The sequence below is a fragment of the Canis lupus genome, chromosome 25 (genome assembly GCF_048164855.1).
Source record: "Canis lupus baileyi chromosome 25, mCanLup2.hap1, whole genome shotgun sequence".
NCBI lineage: Eukaryota > Metazoa > Chordata > Mammalia > Carnivora > Canidae > Canis > Canis lupus.
The window spans coordinates 11233523-11250984 of record NC_132862.1 but is presented as its reverse complement, the minus strand read 5'-3'; the positions used below and the strand labels follow the sequence as shown (position 1 = coordinate 11250984).

Here is a 17462-nt window from a genome sequence, read left to right as displayed (position 1 = left end):
GACGGTTTGGATCTATGATGGTGACTGAGGACAGAGCCTTGGATAGTTCATGTTGAGAGGGCAGGTGGAGGTAGGAGAGACGGGGGCAGGGGGAGAATGTGTGGGAAAGCATGGGTACCTCTGAGACTAAGAAAAGAGAAATATCAGCAGGTGGGAGCAGGGCAATTAGACTCCCAGCAGTATTTCTGAGGTAACCATGAAGACTCTCCTCATGGGTTTGGAGTCCCTCACTCCAGATCTGAGGTAATTACTCAGCCTCCCACACAGGACTGGTTTTTAGTTGTCAGTGGGAGTGGGAAGATGCTTATTTGCAAAACTGTTTTTCTTTAAAGAAACATTATGGCTGAATCCTCTGAGTGGGTTTGGCATTAGGCAATTACATGGCTACTTTGGTGAGTATAGATAGCAGAAGGGGATGGTTCAGGCCCTTTTCTTCCTAACTCCAGAGGAATTTCTCTATATGATGATCAAATTAACAGAGTTATTGCCAGGTCTTCCTTCAGTGTAGCCATATTTTTAATGATCTATCGCTTTACATTTCTTTGGGAAAAATGATCCATTTCCTTCCTAGATCCTTGCTTCTAAGTCTCCTAAAGAGTGTGCATGAGTTGAGTGAGCTTGGGAATCAAACTGCCAGGGTTCAAGTCTTGCCTCTGCCTCTTAACTATTTTTGGTGTTGAGTGAGTTACTTACCTTTTTTGTGCCTCTGTTTCTTACCAGAAAAATGGGATAATCACAGTCTGGGGTTTTTGTGAGGATTAAATCGTTATGCGTGTACATATTTTTATCTACATACAGTTTTCCTTTGAGTCTTCTCCAAGAGTTTAGAACATTGTATACCGATTTAACAATATGGAATGACTGAGACAGTTCATATGTCCTATTACCTCAAATCGTTCTATCTTCAGCCCCTCCTAAACCAACCCTCCCATTGCTGGCTCTATACTACAATGCTTGCAGATATTTGCTTATATTTCACCTACTATTCAGTGTTTATTCACAGACAAATCTAACAGCCAAACAAGAACTTCAATGATTAATTCCTGGTAAAACTGACTCAAGTCAGATCACAAAAAAATTTAAAATAGAAAAAGGTGGAAAGAAGACCTAAATCAGTGCTTCTATTGCTGTTGTGCCACTTTTTCCTCATTTTATAAGTTTATTAAGGCCAAGGAATAAAGACAAAAACTGTATAGAACTAAAATAATTTCAAGGCTCAAACAACATAGTAACAGTTGACATTACTTTCCTAATTTTTTTAAGAAAATTTGTTTATGCCCATCGAATACCTTTAAGTTTTATTAATTAATTAATTATTATTATTATTTTATCTTTAAGTTTTAGTCTTTGATTCATTTGCACCAAGGAAAAAAATAACACTATAGGTAGAAGTAGAAAATTGTGTTTTTCACAATCTCATAACTTATTCTGGTTTAAGAAGATTCCACTGAAAAGATACATACACAAGCACACATTTTGAAGAATGAGTCTATTCATTCTGGAATTTTTGGGGGCAGTGGGAGTCCACTTACTACCTAGGAAACAGATGACTACTTTCTGCAAAATTCCCTAAGGTTGGAACTTCTTTATTTTTCTTCACTGCAGGTGATGCCTGGAGAATGCCATCTACTTTTCTTTTGAGTCCAGAATATCAGCCTTTTAAGATGACAGCAGTGTTGTGTCCTGAAAATGATCTCAGGGCAGTACAATAACATTCTATTTAGAGCTTCTTAGAGCTTTTTGGTAACTAAGTCCATAATTGAGACCAGTGATTCTTAATCAGGGGGTAATTTTGTCCTCTAGGGGACATTGAGCAACATCTGGAGACATTTTTGATTTTCATGATTGGGGAGGGTGTTGCTACTGGCATCTAATGAGTAGAGGCCAGTGATGCTGCTAAACATTTCACAATGGACGGGGCAGTCCCCACTCACTGTGTTATCCAACCCCAAATGTCAATAATGCTGAGGTTGAGAAGCCCTGCTTTAGATATTCTAGATTCCAAAGAGAAGAGGCAGGTCCTAAATCAGGAGTAGAGGGGGAAAAAGGCAACAAGAGAGGGAAATGACAAAGATCATGTTTATTTTAAAGATTACCTTTTATGCTTTTGCTGTGTTTCTGGCAGGTATAATATTAAGTACTACTATCTTTGGGGGCAATGGAATCTGCGGCCATGTCAGGCAGCCATATAACCCTCATCATTTCCTCTAATGGAAGTTTAGAGTTTGGGTTATGGGAATCTTGTGATTAATCAGGTATTGTGATCAATATCCATGTAGTCCTTCCTTGGCATACATAGGAGGAGGCAAACTGATTCCTGAGGTGGAACTGATTTTACTTCCAAGAAATCCCCCAAATTGCTGGTGAGTGGTCGAGAGAGAGAGAGAAAGAGAGAGAGAGAGAGAGAAAGAAGGGGGACTGGTCTGATCTGGCCTTCACTTTATAGTTTCTTTGCAAGAAAATTAAAATACAACAGAAAGATCACAAACTTTGGAGTCTGCTAAACCTTGGTCAGTAAATGTCCGAGCTCTGTTGCTCCACTTGGTGCTCTCAGTGGTAAAATGGGAGCATAATATAGAACTTGTAGGGGGGAAAAAAAAAAGAACTTGTAGGGTTCTTATAAAGATTAAGTAAGAGAATGTGTATACGTTTAATGCAATCCCTATCAAAATACCATGGACTTTCTTCAGAGAGTTAGAACAAATTATTTTAAGATTTGTGTGGAATCAGAAAAGACCCCGAATAGCCAGGGGAATTTTAAAAAAGAAAACCATATCTGGGGGCATCACAATGCCAGATTTCAGGTTGTACTACAAAGCTGTGGTCATCAAGACAGTGTGGTACTGGCACAAAAACAGACACATAGATCAGTGGAACAGAATAGAGAATCCAGAAATGGACCCTGAACTTTATGGACAACTAATATTCGATAAAGGAGGAAAGACTATCCATTGGAAGAAAGACAGTCTCTTCAATAAATGGTGCTGGGAAAATTGGACATCCACATGCAGAAGAATGAAACTAGACCACTCTCTTTCACCATACACAAAGATAAACTCAAAATGGATGAAAGATCTAAATGTGAGACAAGATTCCATCAAAATCCTAGAGAAGAACACAGGCAACACCCTTTTTGAACTCGGCCTCAGTAACTTCTTGCAAGATACATCCACGAAGGCAAAAGAAACAAAAGCAAAAATGAACTATTGGGACTTCATCAAGATAAGAAGCTTTTGCACAGCAAATGATACAGTCAACAAAACTCAAAGACAACCTACAGAATGGGAGAAGATATTTGCAAATGACATATCAGATAAAGGGCTAGTTTCCAAGATCTATAAAGAACTTATTAAACTCAACACCAAAGAAACAAACAATCCAATCATGAAATGGGCAAAAGACATGAACAGAAATCTCACAGAGGAAGACATAGACATGGCCAACATGCATATGAGAAAATGCTCTGCATCACTTGCCATCAGGGAAATACAAATCAAAACCACAATGAGATACCACCTCACACCGGTGAGAATGGGGAAAATTAACAAGGCAGGAAACAACAAATGTTGGAGAGGATGCGGAGAAAAGGGAACCCTCTTACACTGTTGGTGGGAATGTGAACTGGTGCAGCCACTCTGGAAAACTGTGTGGAGGTTCCTCAAACAGTTAAAAATATACCTGCCCTACGACCCAGCAATTGCACTGTTGGGGATTTACCCCAAAGATACAAATGCAATGAAACGCCGGGACACCTGCACCCCGATGTTTATAGCAGCAATGACCACGATAGCCAAACTGTGGAAGGAGCCTCGGTGTCCAACGAAAGAGGAATGGATAAAGAAGATGTGCTTTATGTATACAATGGAATATTACTCAGCTATTAGAATTGACAAATACCCACCATTTGCTTCAACGTGGATGGAACTGGAGGGTATTATGCTGAGTGAAGTAAGCCAGTCGGAGAAGGACAAACATTATATGTTCTCATTCATTTGGGGAATATAAATAATAGTCAAAGGGAATATAAGAGAAGGGAGAAGAAATGTGTGGGAAATATCAGAAAGGGAGACAGAACGTAAAGACTGCTAACTCTGGGAAACGAACTAGGGGTGGTAGAAGGGGAGGAGGGCGGGGGGTGGGAGTGAATGGGTGACGGGCACTGGGTGTTATTCTGTATGTTAGTAAATTGAACATCAATAAAAAAAATAAATTAAAAAAAAAAAAGAGAATGTGTATAAAATGTCCAACATAGTGTATAGCATGCAGTAGAATCTCAGTAAATTCTACTTATTTTAACTTTGTAAACTTAGGCTCTGAGCTGCAAACAGGATAATATTAGAGAATTTTCTGCCTATTTCCTAGGTAGGGAGCATGAAAAAGGTCAGCAGCAAGAACCCTCTTTTGTCTCTGTACTAGCTAATGCTGCTCTGTCCCAGATTAGTTGACCACGTTGAATGCACTCACTCATCTGGTCTAGATTTTTCTCTATAAAGCCCTAGCTGTGTAAGCTGTCTCTCTGATAGGCAGGCCATAAATAACCATGATGAAGCAGGCTGAGGAGCCCCTCTTTCTGTCCCTGGCTATTTGATCATTTTTCCCGAATTTTTTTGAGCTTTCCTCTTGACCTGTGAACATCAGAAACTAACAGTCTCTGTAGGCATCAGAAGAGACACACCAGTCTGGACAGCAGTGAGGTAATTAGCCAGAGAACCTAGATTCCAATCATGGTTTTTGCCTCTGAAGTTATATGACCCCAGGGTCTGTGATACTTAACCTTTTGTTTACCTCTGACCTCAGCTTGACCATAATGGTTATTAGGAAATTCACCACCATTCCAGAAGGAATGTTTGGAAGGTTAATGACATAATTGTGCCTAATCCTGGTGATGAGGAGAGAGTAAATGTCTACCTTTTGGAAATGCATAATAAATCTTCCAGGTAAATTACTTTTCCTTTAGTGAACTAAATATAACCTAAAGGGAAACCATATGAGGAGCTTTCAGTTTTGAAGTGTTTGCTCCCTTTAGTGGTCTAAGAGAGTTCCAGAACTTCTAAAGTAGGGCAAATATATTCTCAGTACAAGCAGAACTTTTGATATGAAAGGACTCTGGGTTTCCTGCATGGAAGGGACCTTGTACAATTATCTAGTTAGGTTAACATAGTATTTTCCCTGCAGTCTCCACTGAACTAGTTACCACCCTGTCTCCAGAACAGGAGAACTTAGATTTTTCAGCTTGTGTCTTATTTTATTTATTTATTTTTAGATGAAAAACCTTACAGACTACTTCCTTTATCTGATGCTGCCTTAGGATACCAGGGTGAACCAAAAATCTGGATCCCCCCCTCCGCCATTGCCTATAGGAAGGTATCTTGATTTAGCTCATTAACATTTCAGTTATCTGAGACCAAAAATTTCATTTTACCTGAAGAAGAAGGGGAGGATGAGGGTAGAAATGTGTTGGGTCCTGGTTACCGCAGAGAATGTGGGGAAAATGGGGGTGGGTAAAGCTATCCATATTCCTTAGCGTTGGCTGTGGGTTTTAAGCAAAAAATTCACTCTACATAAAAAAGAAAACTAAAAATTTATGAGCACGTATTATCTTCCAAGTGTGATGCAAGGTGCTTTCACATACATTATTCTAGCCTAATCTTTGCGTCAGTTTTTTGAAGGGTATTTTGTCATAGTTCTTGCCGATTAGGAAAGAGTAGTTAAATCACTTGCCCAAGGTCACACAGGTTGGACATGAGAGACAGAATTCAAATCCAGATTAGTCTGACTGCTAAATTCATGCTTGTTTTCATAAACCAAGATCCTTCTGCAAACAGCAAACCTCCTTCACCTCTCTCTTCCTCGGTTATCTTGCTCCTTTGAGACATTTGTAAGGATTTTGGAAGATTCAGTTGTACTAGGGCACGTGACCATGTGACAACGGAGGCAGCAAGCTTTCTGCAAACTTGATGGTAACCATTACTGCAAATACCATTGTACTTGTAGTTTGTAAAGTGCTTAGTATATGAATACAACCCTATTATTACCTAGTAATTGTGTGTATTATTGTAATAACATGCAATTATTTAGCTTGGGTAAAATTAGAATGGTGTATATTTAAGATGTCATCCAGGTTCTATTCTTCTAGACCCTTTGAGAAATATTGTTTCACTTAATGAATTGCATCATAATCAGTATTGCGTAGGACGTTGATGTGCATTAATTTTTCACCTTTACTTAGGAATTTCCTGTTTTCTAGTAATATTCACCAACTTGAATTAATTAATTAAAAATATTTAATTTATTTATTCATGAGAGACACACACCCAGAGAGAGAGAGAGGAGGCAGAGACACAAGGCAGAGGGAGAAGCAGGCTCCATCTAGGGAGCCCGACGTGGGACTCGATCCCAGGTCCCTGGATCACGGCCCGAGCCGAAGGCAGACACTCAACCGCTGAACCACCCAGGCACCCCACCAATTTGAATTTATTAACACTGAAAATATATTAACCAAATAATATACAGACATCACACAATTCTTGATATGAGAAGTATCCATGAGAACTATTTGGCTCAACTAGTTAAATGTCTAGTGTGTTTGAGAGAAGAAAGTTGCTTCAGGACGTCTGCCCCTAGCTCCAAACTGCGGGGTAACAAGCCAGAGACCAAGTGCTGATGCCCAGAGACTACCAACACTATGAACGCCCAACACTCTCCCATTATAGCCAGCTGATTAAGTATCCTTGTAGTATAGAAAATGTTAGGCAATAAGTTTTCTGTTCTTTAACTAAGCCTTTGACATTTTGGGGAGCTTTCCCCTTTCCCCTTTGTGCTCATTAGGATATTGATTAGAAGAGGTGGTTAAAGCCAATATATATCATTCTGCACCAATCTTCAACACAATATATAACATTTTTAGCAATGGTGGTTAAAAGAATTTGGTGGTAGATATTTCAAAATAATAAGTCTAAATTTGTTTTCTAAAAATTTCTTGGTTTTGAGAAATTAATGATTTCTCCAACTTCATTTATTTGATGAACATATTTATTGGTCACCTATGATGCCTCTAGACTTCTACATGCTTATAATATGGTATATAAGTAAATATATAAATATTTTAATACAAGGGAGTACAAGACCTGTGATATGTACCACATTGTCAGCAAGAATAATTCATTTCAATTAAGTTTTGTTGTTCATATATTGTGTGCCAGACTCAATGCTAGATTCTAGGGATACCAGGATGAATCAAAAGTGGATTCTAAACCCCCGAAATTTATCAGGCGGCCAGAGTAACAATAAAAAAATAGCTTGTAAGGTGTGAGAGCTATAGAGGAATATAGATATATCTAGGACAAGTTTTAGTGTTTAAAATATTAGACATTTGAGGGAGATATAAAACTTTGAAACGTTCGTCATCAGTCTGGGAGTCAGTGTACTCAGGATTGTGCCAGGGCTCCTAGCATCTCAGACATCCTGACCTGGTAATGGCAGCTTCTGCTCATGTTTGTTTAAGAATATCCTGTCTAATTCCTGGCTAGCTCCAGTTTGGAAATCTCCAGGGCCCAGCTTGAAAACTGTTTATTTGTTAGTGGAGGAGAGGGGAAGGTATATAGCCTGGGCATTGACTCTATGCAGGTGCCAGAGCTGACCTGAGTTCCTGGGAACCACTCAGGGCTTGGGGATTTACTAGGCCTTGGACCTCATCCACCATTGTAGCCAGGAGCCCAGAATCAAATTAGATAATGGAGACCGGATCCAGCTTGCCTGAGGGTTTGGCAAGAAGGCAAGTGTCTGTGCTCCTGTTGGTGCATCGTGTTGGTTCTGTGCCTGCTACAGAGAAATGCCAAGATTGGTGTTGATTAACCTGTCCTCAATTGTTGGACCTCCATCCAAGTGACTTGGTTCAATGCCCTGGACGGTGCAGGTGGGGCTGGGACCTCCTCCACCCAGCTTTCCTTAGTTTAGACTCCTTCTTGCTCTCAGTCGCTTGCCCTGTGGGGCAGGGTGCAGACATTTTCTGGTTGCTGGCTGCCCCAAGGGACAGGGTGAGTCTTGTTTAGCAAGGAAGAAGCCGGTGAATCTAGCTTTTGTTTTGCAATCCTTTGGGACATGCTAACAAGAGAAGATTCATGATGAGTAAATTTTGGTCATTCTAAAAGAAAAATGCATCCACTGATGTATTTGTCTCCTGGCTGTGGTTTCTGAAGTCATATGAAATTACATTAAGAGCCCTTCTCTCATTGCTACTGGTCTTTTACTATTCAGTGGATGTTTAGAAAGATGCTATGTGGGTGAAAAATCAAAAACTGAATGACGGCCATTGCCTTAGGGGAGATGTTCTCATAGGGAGGAAGTACACCGCTGGGCAGAGCAGGAGGTCATTTATGGGCAGTGGGATGGTTAGAATTCTCTTCTGCAGCTCCATTGTCTCTCTCAAAGTGTAGCTTAGCTTTGCCAGACTAGTTATTTTAAGCTCTTGCAAACAATTTCATAGCTTTAGTTTTGCCCTTGGCTCCAGTAAATTGGGGCCCCCATGCAGTGCTTTCTTGGCATTAACATGGATCTGAGCTGTTTAAGGGCTGGAGATATGGAGGGTTGGCACAGTGGGGAGGGCAGACACCAGGCTGGGACAATTCAAAGCAAGGCCATTAAGAATGCTTCTTTAGGAATCCAGAAGGCTGCAAGTACAGTACTGTACAGTGTGTAAACTTAAGCGTTGGTTTGAAAGCCTTTCCAATCACGAGAAAGGTAATTTTTTCAGGCTACTTTGTATTTTATTTCCTTTTGTTCTTTTATTGGAGAATTCACATTTCCCTGTTATTGAAGTTCTCTCTCTCTCTCTCTCTCTCTCTCTTTCTCTCTCACCCTCCATCTATCCTATGAGTTTTGGAGACACATTTCAGTAGTGAGAGAAATAAATACTGAGAAAAATATTCTGAGCATACTGCTTCTGAGTTTCAGTCAGTAGAAAAAGGAGCGTACAGGAGGGGAGAGTGCTGGCCTGTTATTAGTTAGAACACCTCACTTGCTCATAAGAAACAAGCACCAAAGGTGGGCTGAGGTTTCCCCTACATCTGGAGTGTGTGGAGAAGCACTAGTGCTGAATAAAAACAGTCCTCATTCTTACCATCTGTGAGTCCACCGTGATAGGGAATAAGGCAGGCTCTAAATAAGTGGAGGGATTAATCTGAGAGAATCTGAAGGTTTATGTCCTCTCTTATTGGCTCAAGATTCCCTCAACTCTCATCGCTTGGATGTTTTTCCTTGGCTTATGACCTTGTTAATATCCCATAGCTGTCTTATCAGGGTTTTACACCTTAGTGTGAATTAGTTTATTGGCTTCTTTCCTTAGATCCAGGGAACATGATGAATAGACAATGAGAGAGAGGGAACAAAGGGAAAAAAGGGTAAAGAAAGTGGATGTTTGTGTGTACCGTAGGCCAACTTCTTCTGTAAACCTTTGCCGAGTAGCATTTGTGCCCATGGGCTCAGCTTCAGGGCCTGCCGGCTGCATGCACTTTTTGTTCCCTTCAGCAGTTCTCCAACCAGAGCCTTCTTTCCATTATTGAGACGTGACATCTGTTTTAAATTATGTCAACTGTACCCAGATAGTCCAGTGATTGACACCTTCCTCAGAATATGTGTGAAATCTATAGTAAAAGTGATGAGCCAGATGCTTCCAGGAGAGTAAATTACTACCTGCATGTGAGTTAGTTATGGGGTTGGTGCATTTACTTTTTTAGGCCCCCAATAAATTACTCTTTTGGAATACTATATGGCTCCTGTGTGGCCGGAAGTTCTTGGACAAGTAAAGAACATGTTCTCTTGTCTCTATGTAATACCTTTCCTCCAAATAATTAAACACACTTAACATATGGGATTTGTATATTGGTTTACTAGCATCTTTTGATCAGGTTCCATAAAATGTTAATAAGGTCCCTAAGCAGATAAGTATATTATCAATCCCATTTTTCTAAAAGATAAGCCTCTGAAGCTTGGCCCAAGTGTTTACCATGAAAAACTGTTATACTGATACTTGCCTTTTGAGTGAATTGTCTCACTTCTAGGATAATACAAATTCAACACACCACTCAGGTCACATTTAAGTCATATATATATTATATTTGTGTTTATGTAATATATGCATATGTATTACATATTATATATATAAAAAATATACATATATATGGTAACAAACTATGACAGCTTTGAACATTGTCAACTTATTTACCCTGGAACTGTGTTTTCCAGAATTCTCTTCCCTAGATGATTTTTGGTTAGTATTGGCCACAGGAAACATTCTGTGCAAGATTTGGAAAGTTCAAGTGAAATAGCAGCCATATTGAGTTTTGAAGGTCGGTGCTGGGTACTAGCCACCTCAGCAACTCACCCCCTTAGTTGCAAGTCTGCTGGCTCACCTAGTTGGTGCAGGGTAGCTCCCAGGTCCATGGCTCCTTCAACTCTCACCAGGTGCTCCATTGGCTTCCCCATGTGCTAAGCCAAGTGAATGTGCAACTCCATAGGGCAGGGCACCAAAGTTGAGATATGAGGCAGACATAGGTCCCAGTTCATCCTCACAGTTTCTGGTTGTCCTTCTTCTTCTTCTTCTTCTTTTTTATTTTTTTAGATTTTTATTTTATTATTTATTCATGACAGGAGAAAGAGAGGCAGGGACATAGGCAGAGGGAGAAGCAGGCTCCTCACAGGGAGCCCGATGTGGGACTCAATCCAGTGACTCCGGGATCACGCCCTGAGCCGAAGGCAGACGCTCAACCACTGAGCCACCCAGGCATCCCTGATTGTGTTTCTTCTTATCTATATTCAGCTTTCTCTCCCTATTGCCAGTCTGGCTGATCCAGAGTGAATTAGCTATAGTGGATCTACTCTAGTCACAGAGAAAACCATCTGTATAGACTCCTCCATCAATCTGTAGAGACTACTCCCACAGTTGCATATGGTCTAATCCCTAGAATAAAACTGTTTTCTATATTATTTGTAGGGATACAGTGATGCAACCCTGATTCCTAAAAATTTAGAATTATTTAACAAGCATGTGGAATATAAGCAACACGAGGTAGCATTCTTCCTCTCCTCTTCTTCCTTCTTCTCTTCCTCCTTCTCTTCCTCCTCCCCATGCTCCTCTTCCTCTTCTTCACTGCTCTATCTCCTGTCCCTAGGACAGTGAGTGCTTGGTACATAATAATCACTCGCTAAATATTAACTGGGTGGGAGTCATAATTTGGGTTTTTTATCTATAGAAGGATGAGGCATGCAGTTCCTTAAGTTATCCTTTTGTCTTGCATTTCGGATGCCTGTGGTAATTCCAACCAGAGATTTAGAAATTGGTTATATAGATCTGGAGACTGGCAGGAAAATCTGGATTGAAGCTATAGACTAGGGAGGGGATTGTTAACATGAAATGACTATGGGTAAGAACCCAAGAAGAGATGAGAAGGGAGAGGCGATGAGGAAAGAACCCTGGGAAACAAAATTGAATGATTATTCAGAACTACTTACTTCCTGGTAATTCTATTATATAGCCACATCCTTGCAGTGGGTTCATGGTGGATGAATGATACACCCATACCTTGACTTTGGGTAGGACTCTATGACTTGCTTTGGCTAATGGAGTGTTAGTGGACATGATATGAGCAGGCACTTAAAATATACGCATGCAGTTCGGCTTCCTCTCTCATGTTCTGGTGATCTTCTCTAAGAGAAATATGCCCCCAGCTGCAACTGTCACTTCAGACTGGCCTCAGAATAAAAACTGGTAGATTGGCCTCCAGGTTGAGCCTGACTTGCAACCTGGAGTCAAGTTCAGCTGACACACAGTCTGAAGCAGAGAGCCCAATCTAGTTTGACTGAACTGCAGCTCAGCTGCAGACTTGAAAGTGTGAAAATAAATGCTTGTCACCATAAACACCTGAATTTGGGAATGTTTTTTTGTCAGGCACCATTATTGTAGCAATTGCTAACTAATATAAATAGCAACTCTATCTAAACTGACAAAGAAGCATCTGTGGAAGGACCTGAGGTGGAAGAGCCAGACAGGTAAGAGGATTCAGGTGAGGGGAACTTCATGGTTGCCAAGAAAGGAGTGTTTCAACAAGAGAAAAGCTTTTGTCAGTGTCGGAGGCCTCAGAGAGGTCAAGCAAGTCAAGGACCAAAATGTATTCATTGGATTTGACAACAAAGAGATTGAGAAAATTCATATTTGATTTCTACACATTTCTCTGGGAAGTAGGAGATGCAGTCTTCTGAGAATGAGGGTGAGGAAGACTAGAGACCTAGAAAAAAAGCTATGAAAGCTGGACACTTTGCTGAGAGGAAGGGGAGAGACACCATGTGATTTTTCCCTAGCCATATGAGCAGACTTAACAGAAAGAAGAAACATCTGGGTGTTCCATGTGGTGTTGGTTTTTCTGGAGTGTATGAGACCAAAAGATATAAAACATTTTTCTATCAATCCCATAATTATCAACTCTCCTGAATTTCTGCAGCACCAGGATCTGTATTGTACATTTTTGTGCTTTTTTTTATATATTGTCTTACAATATTTACTGATTATGTGCTAATAGCATTTTTAGTTCTTTCTCTGTATATCCATCTACCCATCTGCCCATCTGTCCACCCACCCATCTGTGCATTCATCCAACATTCATCCATCTACCCACCACATTATTCCTTCAAGGATGTGAGGGAACTTACAAGTATTACAAGTAATACTAAAAATGTTAAATTAAAAATAAAAATTTCAGAATCAAGGAATATATAGGTAAGAGGCATGTGGTAACCCAGCAAAAAACATTATGTTTATAGTATCCAAAATCTATAAAGAATTCATCAAACTCAACACCTAACAAACAAATAATTCAGTCAAGAAACGGGCAGAAGACACAAACAGACATTTCTCCAAAGAAGACATACAAATGGCCAACAGTCACATGAAAAAAATGCTCAACATCACTTGGCATCAGGGAAATATAAATTAAAACCACAGTGAGGTATCACCTCACACCAGTTAGCGTGGCTAAAATTAACAGTTCAGGAAACAACAGATGTTGGTAAGGATGCAGAGCAAGGGGAACACTCTTCCACTGTTGGTAGGAATACAAACTAGTGCAGCCACTCTGGAAAACAGTATGGAGATTCCTAAAAAGTGAGAAATAGAGCTACACAATGACCTAGCAATTGTACTACTGGGTATTTATCGAAATGACACAAACATAGTGATCGGAAGGGGCACATTCACCTCAATGTTTATAGAAGCAATGTCCATAATAGCCAAAATATGGAAAGAACCCAGAAAGAAACTGGATTATTGGTCAGCCATCAAAAAGAATGAAATCTTGCCATTAACAATTACATGGATGGAACTAGAAGGTATTATGCTAAGTGAAATAAGTCAGTGAAGGACAGATACCATATGATCTCATTCATATGTGGAATTTAAGAAACAAAACGAACGTAGGGAAGGGAAGGAAAAATAAAATAAGATGAAAATTGAGAGGGAGGCAAACCATAAGAGACACTGAACCCCAGGAAACAAACTGAGGGTTGCTGGGGGGTAGGTCAATGGGGGCTGGGGTAACTGGGTGATAGGCATTAAGGAGGGCACTTAATGTAATGAGCCCTGGGTGTTATATGCAACTGATGAATCACTAAATTCTACCTCTGAAACTAATAATACACTATATGTTAATTAAATTGAATTAAAAAACCCCAAGACACATTGTTTATAGATCTCATTCTAGAACTATGGATTTCCACTTCAAAAACTTACCACTGTAATTAGGTTATATTTTAAGATTAAAAAAGGGAGTTTGAGAAAGTAAACATGAGAAAGTAATATTTAAATTATAAATTTTCAATATGGAAAGATTTTGGTTAAAATGCATTTTCCTTCATATCTTAAATTATACGGAGAAAGTGTTTTTATATAATATCCTCCATTCTTGCCAGACCATATGATCAGTATCTTTTATCACACCTGTCTTTTAGGATGGGTAAAACAGTAGTGTTGTCAGTTGTTGGGCCTTTGCAGAGAGAAAATATTTCTGTTTATCTTCTTAGGAGTGGGGAAAAGATTGGAAATTACACCTTGAATTCTGATTATTTTGTGCACACCAAAACTTATCTTCTGCCTCTTTTAAAAGAAGATAGTTTGTCATTTTACTTACTTTTATGATTCATACTTAGGAAAAGAAAAGATTATTTTTATGTTCAAGAAATTTAGCTCCCTGCCCCCCCCCCCCCCAAATAAAGAAAGAATAGAAACAAAATTTTGCTATTCTGGTTAATTAATGCTTTTCTCAGCTTCTTTTTGATGGGCAGGAAAATGAAATTAGTACCATGTGATCATCGTATTTCATAATTATGTCATTCATACTTACAAGTTAGATTTAAATGCATGGTTCCATTTCCCTTTTGAGTTGAATATTGACATAAATCGAAAATTATTTTGCAAATGTACCTATTTCTCTCTTTGGGATCTAGAAAGAGCATTTTAAGACAGTAAAACATAAGCCTACCCCCATCACTGGTAACCTCGAGCTCCAGGACCATAATTTCCTCCAAAGCTTCTGGCAACTCAATTAACTCCAGTCATTTCCCAGACCTCTACATCCCAGCAGCTGCTGTGATCATCTTCCCAGGGAGAGATGAATCTATTCACAATATCCAAAATTTTATCACTGCACATCTTCCATTAACTTTTAGGGCAGTTTTTCCTTACTCTGTTGATTAGCACCTAGATTGAAACCCTTTTGTAGAATTCTAGGAAATGTATTCATTCACTCACTAAATATATTTTTAGGGCCTTCTATGTGCCAGGCACTGTACTAGGACCTAGGAATACACTAATAAGCCAGACTGCATTTTTGAAAGAGAGTTCTTTAGTGCTGGAGACAGGCGCATACACAGAACAACGCGGAATGCTAAGAACTCTCATCGTATTTATATCTCTTTATTCTTTCCACTAGATCAATGCATTTAAACTAGGCATGGAGGAGAGGAGGTCTACAGATATACTCTTAGAAGGCTGGGTATTTTCCATGGTAATTAAAATATTTTTCATTTACTTTGATGATAATTAAAAAAATTTTAAGCATATTCTTGGTCATCTAGATGACTGATTTATAACTAACATTCTGCAATTTCTGTGCTCAAGTTTTTATTTACAGTTACTAAAAAAAATCAAATGTAATAATCTTATTCACACTGATTTATTTCCTATACAACATCATAGGTTACATAAAATTAAAACTGTTAATTTGTTGGTTTTGCCCTTATTTAACATGTAAATTTGTTTTGATTATGTAGTTGTGTAAGAACATAAACAGAAATACTTAATACCAAGTTATATGCTATTATTATTTACATTTAGTAGCTTTCTGATGGAGACCATTTAAGTCAAAATGGTTAGGTCTGCATTTAAAATTATGGGTCATTTTCCTCTGAAAGAAGTTCCTATATTACTTGTGTTTGAAAAACATAGTTCTGGTTTCATGTCAGTGATCTTTCAGAGATTGTATTCCATAAAATCTCTTTATTCCCTTTGTGTGGGTGATTACTATCATCTGACAGCTTATAATCTTCCCTATTTCCACCCTCAGCTGGTGAAGTGAGGGGAGGCCCAGCTAAATGTGATGGCACAATATAATTTAGAAATACCCAAGGGCTGAGCATTTTTAAACCCCATTAAAAATTATCTAAGTGGCACATGAAAACATTCAAGCAAGGTTAAGCACAGTAACCCCTTGGGTTATTCGCAGGTCAGATTTTCAGTTTTTAAAATGAGCTATGTGTACTCTCAGGATATTAGAAGGCATGGAGGATATAATAAGATGGAAAATATGGCAATCATGTTTTAATGTTGGTGAAAATTAAAAGATTAAAACAAATACTATCTCTTGGATAGAATACAATTTACATGTATTGTAAATACATAGAAGTTGAAGGACAACTTCTAAGGAATCACACGCTTGATGCTGGGCACTTCTTTGGAATGTGCTAGAAAACCTTCCAGGCTTTGGTAACCTCTCTTCTCAGTTTTCAAGGGCTACTTTGGTGGAAACCTTCAGAAAGCATTATATAAAGGAAATGCTCCACAGAGCTAGAAACTTGAAGCTGTCCATTCTCTACCAGATTCTGAGCATTTGCCTGGGAGATTGAGAAGATTTTCTTTTGTGAATTCTCCTTGTAGAAGCTTTGTGGACTCTTGAATATATTCTGGCACATTGTACCACCCCATTACGAAGGTGATTGTACTTTTCTTTTTAAATCTACAGAAAAGTGCTTATGGGACATAAGGGATTAAAAGCATTTGCAGTAGCTACTAGGCCTCCCTCTGGGATCTTCTGTTTACTGGTTGGAAACCACCAAACTATTTGATGTTTCTTTCATCTCATCATCCCAGTCTCCTATCTCCTGGTCTGTGCCTACTAGTTTACGATGCCCATTCATTTGTTCAATGAGTTACCGGGTCCTCGAAGTGCAAGAAGTCATCTCCATGTACTTGGAAGCTCTAACTATGCTTTTTCACAATCCTCTTCTTCATTAAATATGACATCTCCTTGCATTTGGTTGGAATGCATTACCTACTTAATGTGGTCTCATTAGACTTAATGTCTCTATTTTAGTCCATAAAGTACTATAGTTAATTTGGATCAGATCTTCAGTTTATCTCTCTAATTTGGTGGCCAATAAATCAGCAGGCCAAATAACCAGAATGTGGATCCAGAGACATGACGCCTTCCATCTTCTCAGTCTTCCCAAGTATCCGATGAAACCAACACTTTGTGTCTATCCTTTGCTTGACATTGTCCTTGAATAGTCTCAAAGCAGGTGGTGGAATTCAGAATTTCCATTGGTGTATGGGAGTGTTTGCATAGCTTGAATAATAATATCTAATATAATTTTTCAAATAACAATAAAAGAAGTCAGATGATTTTTATGTTTTTAAAAGAAGGCATGTATTTTTAAGAGACCGGAAAACAGAGTTTTACAACTTACAAAGAGGATGAGACCTTGCCTGCTCTCCAAATGTCACCCAGCACTGGCACCCAGTGATAACATTCTACTTGTAATGCTCCATTCCTGATAATTCAGGACAATTGCTGCCTATCAGAAGGCAAGATTTCTGGCAATCTCTACATCTTGAGAACAGGGAAATAATAAAGTAAGCAGAAGCCTTTAGAGTATCTGAATATATATGTAATATACTGGTTTGGAGAATTGTGCTTCCCTTTTAGCTAGGTGGAGTCAAAGTGGCTAAGTTTTGGTTCATAAAATGTAATAAAAATGTTGGTAGGACTTTCGGGACAGTTTGGTAAAAAAAAAACCAAAAAAACAAAAACCAAAACAAAACAAAAGGAGAGTTGTATCTTTTAGTTACTCTTTCCTTCCTTCTTTCTGTTGCTTGCAAAGGAATTGTAATGGTTAGAACTCCAAAAGCTCTCCAACTATGA

The 17462-nt window shown here is 39.0% G+C and overlaps 1 pseudogene; it reads left to right on the top strand.

Annotated features, from left to right (window-relative positions):
* The window catches only part of LOC140617035 (dnaJ homolog subfamily B member 6-like), a 40616-nt pseudogene that overhangs the window by 19588 nt on the left and 3566 nt on the right, over positions 1-17462 (top strand).